Below are 6,813 nucleotides of genomic sequence, written 5' to 3'. Positions count from 1 at the left end.
GTGTGTGTGTGTGTGTGTGTGTGTGTGTGTGTGTGCCAGTTTGGGGGATGGAACTCAGAGCCTAGGAGCTGTCTCTGAACTTTTGTGCTCAAAGCTAACCCTCTACCACTTAAGCCACACCTCCATTTCCAGCCTTTTTTTTTTTATTAATTGGAGATCAGAGACTCCTAGACATACCTTCCTACCTGGACTGAAACACAGTCCTCAATGTTCAGCCTCCTTTACTATTAGGATTAAGACATCTACCTGATTATTATAGATTGTATATCACTGCTATATATCTTATATTCTAAATTGTTATGAAACAATTCTCATGAACAAAATGTACAGTTGCATTTGAAGCCTACCTACTTTCCATGACTAAGGCAGATAGTGGAGTGAGAGAGAGAGAGTGAGAGGGAGAGAAAGAGAGAGCGAGGAGGGGGGAACCTTAGCCGGGTGCTGGTAGGTCAAGTTTATAATCCCAGCTATGCTGGAGGCTGAGATCTTAGGATCTCAGTTCAAAGCCAGCCTGTGCAGGAAAGTCCATTATACTTTTATCTCCAATTAACCACCAGAAAACTTAAAGTGGTGCTATAGTTCAAAGTGATAGAGCACTAGCCTTGAGCAAATATTGGTCAGGGAAAGAGCTTAGGACTTGTGCACCCCACAACACTACCCCCCAAAAGGAGCTTCTTTATTGATACAGTTAGCAATGGACAAATTATTTAGGACATCTGTCTTATCTCCATATCTGCATAAGTCAATTATCTGTGTAAATAGTTTGATATTTGGTGTTCAGAATGAGACACTGTTCTACAGTTACTGAAAACATTATTTTTTTTAAAGTGGGTATTAATTGTTAGAGTTTGAGACATTAGCAAAATCCATCCTCAAAGAAGCAAGTGAAAACATTGTGAAGATATTTGACACATTTTTATTTGACTTATAGACCATGGAAATAATGGTAAGAATAAAGAGACTACAGAGGTTTGAATACATCACTTGTTTCTCGTGATCCTCATCTCCTTGCCTGACTATCAAGTATGGGGTGGGGACCCTGTTACTGGCAAAGCTGTGGGAAATAGAAGTCACTTTATTTTAAGCTACTGGAAACTTTAATAGTTTGGACTACTAGTGCGTTAACTCAACACTACCACGAATGTTCAGTCTAATACACAAGAAGAAGATAGTGTGGATTCATGTAAAATCAAAATGATAAATCCAAGTTATTCTTTGTATATTTCAGTGCCTCTCGGGAAATTTCCTCCATACACAAAAGAGAATTTCTAAAAAGTTACAAACCAAGGAATGTTTTTAATAAAAGATATGAGTTTTACAGTCAGAAGAAATTGAATTGTAAGTAATTTTGTTTTTAATATATGGAAGATAAACGTTCTGTGCTGGCATGGTAATTATATAAATAGTTACAGTAATAGATCTAATATTTATGGAGTCATCTCACAGAGAGTATGCACAGTGTTTTAATGTCTCTTCTCACTTTTTTCACACAATTCTATGAGGTAGAATCACTCATTAGGCTCATCCACAGCCTATAAAATTTGTACAAATAATGGATACACATGGACCCAGTAAGCTGAAGATTTGAGATATCAAAGGAGAGAATTTAACTCTAGCTTCTGTGCTCTGAAATATTGGTCTCTGAATATAAAGTCCAAATTAACAGAGAGAATTTATCTTGGCCTTCTTTTCTGAGGAATTTTTGAAATTTTCTTGATGGTTTATCATGTTCTGACTTTTAAGGCATCATCTGTCTTATTTTTTATACCTTTAATGTTTAGAAAACACTAGCAACCAGGGTTCCCTAGTAAAAATAATGCTAATTAGGTGTGATTTAGTAAGTTATCCTCAGATTAGCTATAGAAAGTGCATTTGTTTTTGTTAATCTGTACATATTGTGATCATTTGTTCTTAATGTCTAATATCAAATTTAATGTCTAATATCTAATTTAATATCTAAACATAAAGGCTCCACCCTCATAAACTAACCACCTTTCCAATATTTAATTCCTCATATTATTGACTAAGAGAGAATGAACATTGTATAGAAGAAATTGAACATGAAAACAGTGAGTAATTCTATAATATTTACACTCAACTCTTTAAAGTAGAATTTATTTTGGGGGTAAATGCTTTATAAATATGAATTTATCACCAGTATGAGAAAATGATCTAGAAAGCCTGTGATGCATGGTTTAAGGGAAATATACAAAAAATATGATACAAATTATTACTCTCTAAGTTTCAAAGTAAATTATGCAAATATGTAGATATAATTGAGATTGGAATGCGGATACTTTCATATTGAGGATACCATCAAAATGCTTTAGCTGGATGGAGGCTTGGAGGCAACCTCAGCAGAAAAGCCTTCCATAAGCCCTTCTCAGTTTATCAGTAAGTGTCAACTGAGATTCATGGTTCAAGTGATAGAGCCAAAGAAACATAGGTCCCATGGTTTCCCTTATTTGCAATATCTAGTATATGTATGAGTCAAGCAGAAAAGGTCAGATAAGTTGATGTTAGAGAAATGAACCCAAGGTAAGTATTCAAATGCTTTTTTCTTTCATACGATTGTTTCTAACACATTTAGAAGATTATTTCTTTGTTGCTTTGTATTTCCCTCCCCCACAGTGTAAATGTAACTCCTGCTTTCACTATATTTGATGTCGGTATAATTTGTGGAGGGGAAGGGGAAAAACATGTTGTTTAAATAAGGATACAGGTGGACCCGTTGCAACAATGAGAAGTACAAGTTGTCATGTCGAAAACGAACTTTACAAAAAAAATAAAAATAAAAAAAAAGAAAACGAACTTTACAACTTTGTTGGTGGGGGGGAAGGAGGGTTGGGGGGGGAGGATGGGATGGGAAAGGGAAACAAAAGAGGAGGCTACAATGCTCGATAAGAAATGTACTCATTATCTTGCCTATGTAATTGTAACCCCTCTGTACAGTATTTTCACAATTAAAAGAAAAGCTGAGGGAGAACACAGGCCCTGAGTTCAAGTCTTAGTTCTGGAACACACTACAACATGCAAATAAAATTATTTGTTCCCATTTGTTATGCAACTACTCTATTTCCTTAACTAAAAGAAATGAGAGCTACAAAAAAAAAACAATGGTAAAATATAGACTATAAGGATTGGTTCAGAAAATCTGCCTCAGGAGATTTAACCTTCAATATGTAAGTCAATTATTTTTCTGTAATACAACATAGAATTTCTTTAAAATATTATATGGTCCAGCAATTCCCCTATTTGATTTCTATACATAGGAAAATAAATCCATTCATTGAAGAGTTATATGCTCTCCTTCATTCGTCACAGCATTATTTACAATAGCCAGGAAATGAAAATAAGAATGGTAAAGATTGAAGAATGAATAAAATATTAATTGTGGTGTATATTCATATAGAAAACCCTTCAGCATAAAAAATGATACAGTAGTATTTTTTATAGTTTGGATATGGAGTGTCACATCATCCCCCCAGTTGGTGGTGCTATTTGGGAGGATTCTCGAAATTTTATTAGATGGGACTTAGTTGGAGGAAGTAAAACCTTAGTGGTGTATAATGTGAAGCTCTATCATATACCAAGCTTCTCTTCCTCTCCCTCTCTCCCTTTTTCTCCCTCTCTCTTTTTCTCTCTCTCCCTCTCTTTCTCTCCCTCTCTTCCCCCCTCCTCTCTCTATTTCCCTTTCTCTCTTTCCCCTCATCTCTCTCTCCCTCTCTTTCCCTCCTCCTCCACCCTTCCTCTCTATTCCCCATCAATGCTAGTACCAGAGAAATGGGAACATAGCTATGAAGAGACCTTCTAGTATAGCTCTCAAGCCTTTGGAACCAGTTTCTGAAAGGGATTTTAAATTAAATTTGGAGCAGTAGGCTAGAGAGACACTTTGGAATTCTCTAAACAGCTTACTGGGTGGTTCTGGTGGCATTTCAGAAGCTCAGCATTCTTACAAGAAATCAGGTAGCAAACTATACTCAAGAGTTCTCCAATGGAAATAAGGACTCTGTTAGAAATGGACCAGAGAACATCTATGGTAAATTCTGGAAAAGCCTTTGTCTGTATTTTATTGCTTCCCAGAGACTCTGAGGAATTCTGACTTAAAGATGAAAGAGTGAGAAGCATGACAGAGGAATTTCAAGACATTTCAGCACCTGTATTTTCTCTTGTAGCCAAGGGTGCAGTGACAACTAAGAATGAAAAGCCCAGCCAAAGCATGAAAACAGTTTGCAGGTGTGCCAGAAAAGTAGCATCATTTAGGTTGGTAACAAGGAGTCCTGCTTTTAGAGATTAGTGCTACTAAAAATAAATCACATAATCGAGGATATCTGATTGGACAGATCTCTCCCACGAGAAGCCCAAGGGTGGGAAGATCTTAACTAATTTGAAAGCTTTTACCTTAACAAGAGAGCGGCAGGGCTGCCACTGGCATATGCCCACTCTAGAAAGTGTTTTGCCATATTCAGTCACCCAAGCACTTGAAAACAGGCTCTACTGTGGTCCCTGTGGATCCAGCTAGTCCTCACACTGGTGGAAAAACTCCATGTTATTCATGTAATGCAACCTGTGCATGCCGGAAGAATGCAAGAGTTGCAAGGTCAGCTCTTTAAAGGAGATTTTAAGGGAGAGATTTGGAGGTCACCCATTGTGTGATAGGGTCACACAATGGTGATAGGGTCAGCATCTCTGCAGGCGGGCCTCTGAAAGAGTCCTGTATGAATCTGTGAAAGTGAAGCCAAAGATGCAGTGGAAACCACAGGAAGTTGAAGAGCTTAGGAACATGGAAATCTGTTGAGAAAGTTAGAGGCAGTTCGGGGAGAGCTGCCCAAGTGGATCCAAATCTCACTACCAAGTTTTAGGATTTCTACCCATCAAATGAAAATATATTCAAATGGCATCACACTCCTTTATTTTTCCATATTTAGTTGGCTTCATTTGATCCCTAACATTTTATAATAATCACTGCTTTCTTTTCTTTGAGGCACAAAATTGCATAAGATTTTTCCCAGAAAATAAATAAACATAAATAATAAATAAAATTAAATGATAATAAAAAGCTAAGAGTACTATTTATTAATTATAATTGATAAGTGAATCCTTTGTACTTTGCTAGACTAAAGCAGGCATAGAGTTTTGGTGGAAAAGAGAGTATTCTCTCATTATTAAAAATACTTTAGAACTTTTGAGTTAGTTTTCCTAAGTTATGCACATTTGTTTTCATTTCCTTTTCATGTCATTCTTTTTTAATTTTTTTTGCATTTAGACATCTCTAAATGCAATCCCATGTTGGACTTGAATCTCCTGCTTTAGCCCCTCAGTGCTAGAAAACAGATTTGTAATGTGCACCACTCTACCGGCTATTTGTCTCTATTGAGAGATTTATAAATTTTCTTTATGAGATTCATAATTGTATGAAGATAGAAAAAAGCAATAACTTTGTTTATCAATATTTTACTCAGTGTATTTTAGGTTTAACTCCCTTAATTATATGCACTCATTTTTATTTTGTCTGTTTCTTCAAATATCTATAACTAGGTGACTTCTACTTTCATGAATGTTCAAGAAATTTAGTTGTTTATTAGTAGAGTTTATTTATCTATTACTTGACAAAGCAAGAAAACTATCTTATTGTATAAAGGAATCAGGAAGGCATGGTGTCCACATTTCAAGTACAAACTTAAGGATCCCATGTACTAAGAGGTCTATATTATATTGTTTCACTAATATTTGTTGTGACTGAGCTAGGACTTGAACTTCAGTTTTGGTAATTTCACTCAACCTGTTGCTCATGGCTAGCAGTCTACCTCTGGAGACAAGTCCCAGTTCTGGCATTTTGCTGGTTAATGGAAGATGGAGACACAGGTACTCTACCACCTGGGCAGGCCTTTGCACCTGTATTCCCTTATCTTCACCTTCTGTGCAGCTAGGATTACAGGGTGAGCCACTGGCATCCACCTCGCAGCCCTGTTTGTGTGCATGCATTTTGTGTTCCTTGGTATAAAAGAAATTGGTCTTGACTCAACTTCTCAATCATGACTTCTCCAAGTGCAATGAGGCTCAATCTAACACTGTCAATTTAGATATGAGACTGCTAACCAGCATTCACCAGTGAGTCCAGAAAAAAAAATCATCTTTGGATCCTTTTGCTATGTTTCTAATAAAAAGTAATACAGTTAATACCTGACTTGCAATAGTTTGTCTTGAGAATTATTTTTTTCCATTAATAAAATGTAAGTCATATTTAGTACAAATGGCACTTTGGAATTTTTATCTTGATGATGTCTTAGCTGGTAACAAGTGATGTGTCAGCCTGTGGTCTCTAGGCAGCCTAGTGAGCCATCAGTATCTATCAACAGCACAGTCTCCAGGTAAACATTATATGCTCTGTAGCACACTGTCTAGCTAAGCCATACTTAGAGATTAGATGCATTAAGTGAATTTTTGATTTAATGACATTTTTAGCATTCAATGGGTTACTGAGTAAAATTCCACAGTGAGTAAAGAAGCATCTTTATATTATTTTTCTTATATTCATGTGCCTGCTAATGTTTGCTTTTGAGGCAGAGAACCATGTATGCTGCTACAGAAGACAGGGTCAGATTTAAGAGCTACCTTGTATGTCTCCCAGAATTCATACAATAAAAGAAAAAAATGTTCATATGATATAAACCAGATTTTTTGAACTTGCTGAAAATCTCTGGCTGATGATTGTATTTTAAGGACAGATCTCTGAATTTAAAACACAGACTTTAGTTAATTTGTAAGAATTTGAATTTGTAGGAATTTGAAATGGGTAAATAAGGAAACTAA

This window comes from Dipodomys ordii, unplaced genomic scaffold (genome assembly GCF_000151885.1).
Source record: "Dipodomys ordii isolate 6190 unplaced genomic scaffold, Dord_2.0 Scaffold32, whole genome shotgun sequence".
NCBI classification, from domain to species: Eukaryota; Metazoa; Chordata; class Mammalia; order Rodentia; family Heteromyidae; genus Dipodomys; species Dipodomys ordii.
This window is presented reverse-complemented; position numbering follows the sequence as displayed.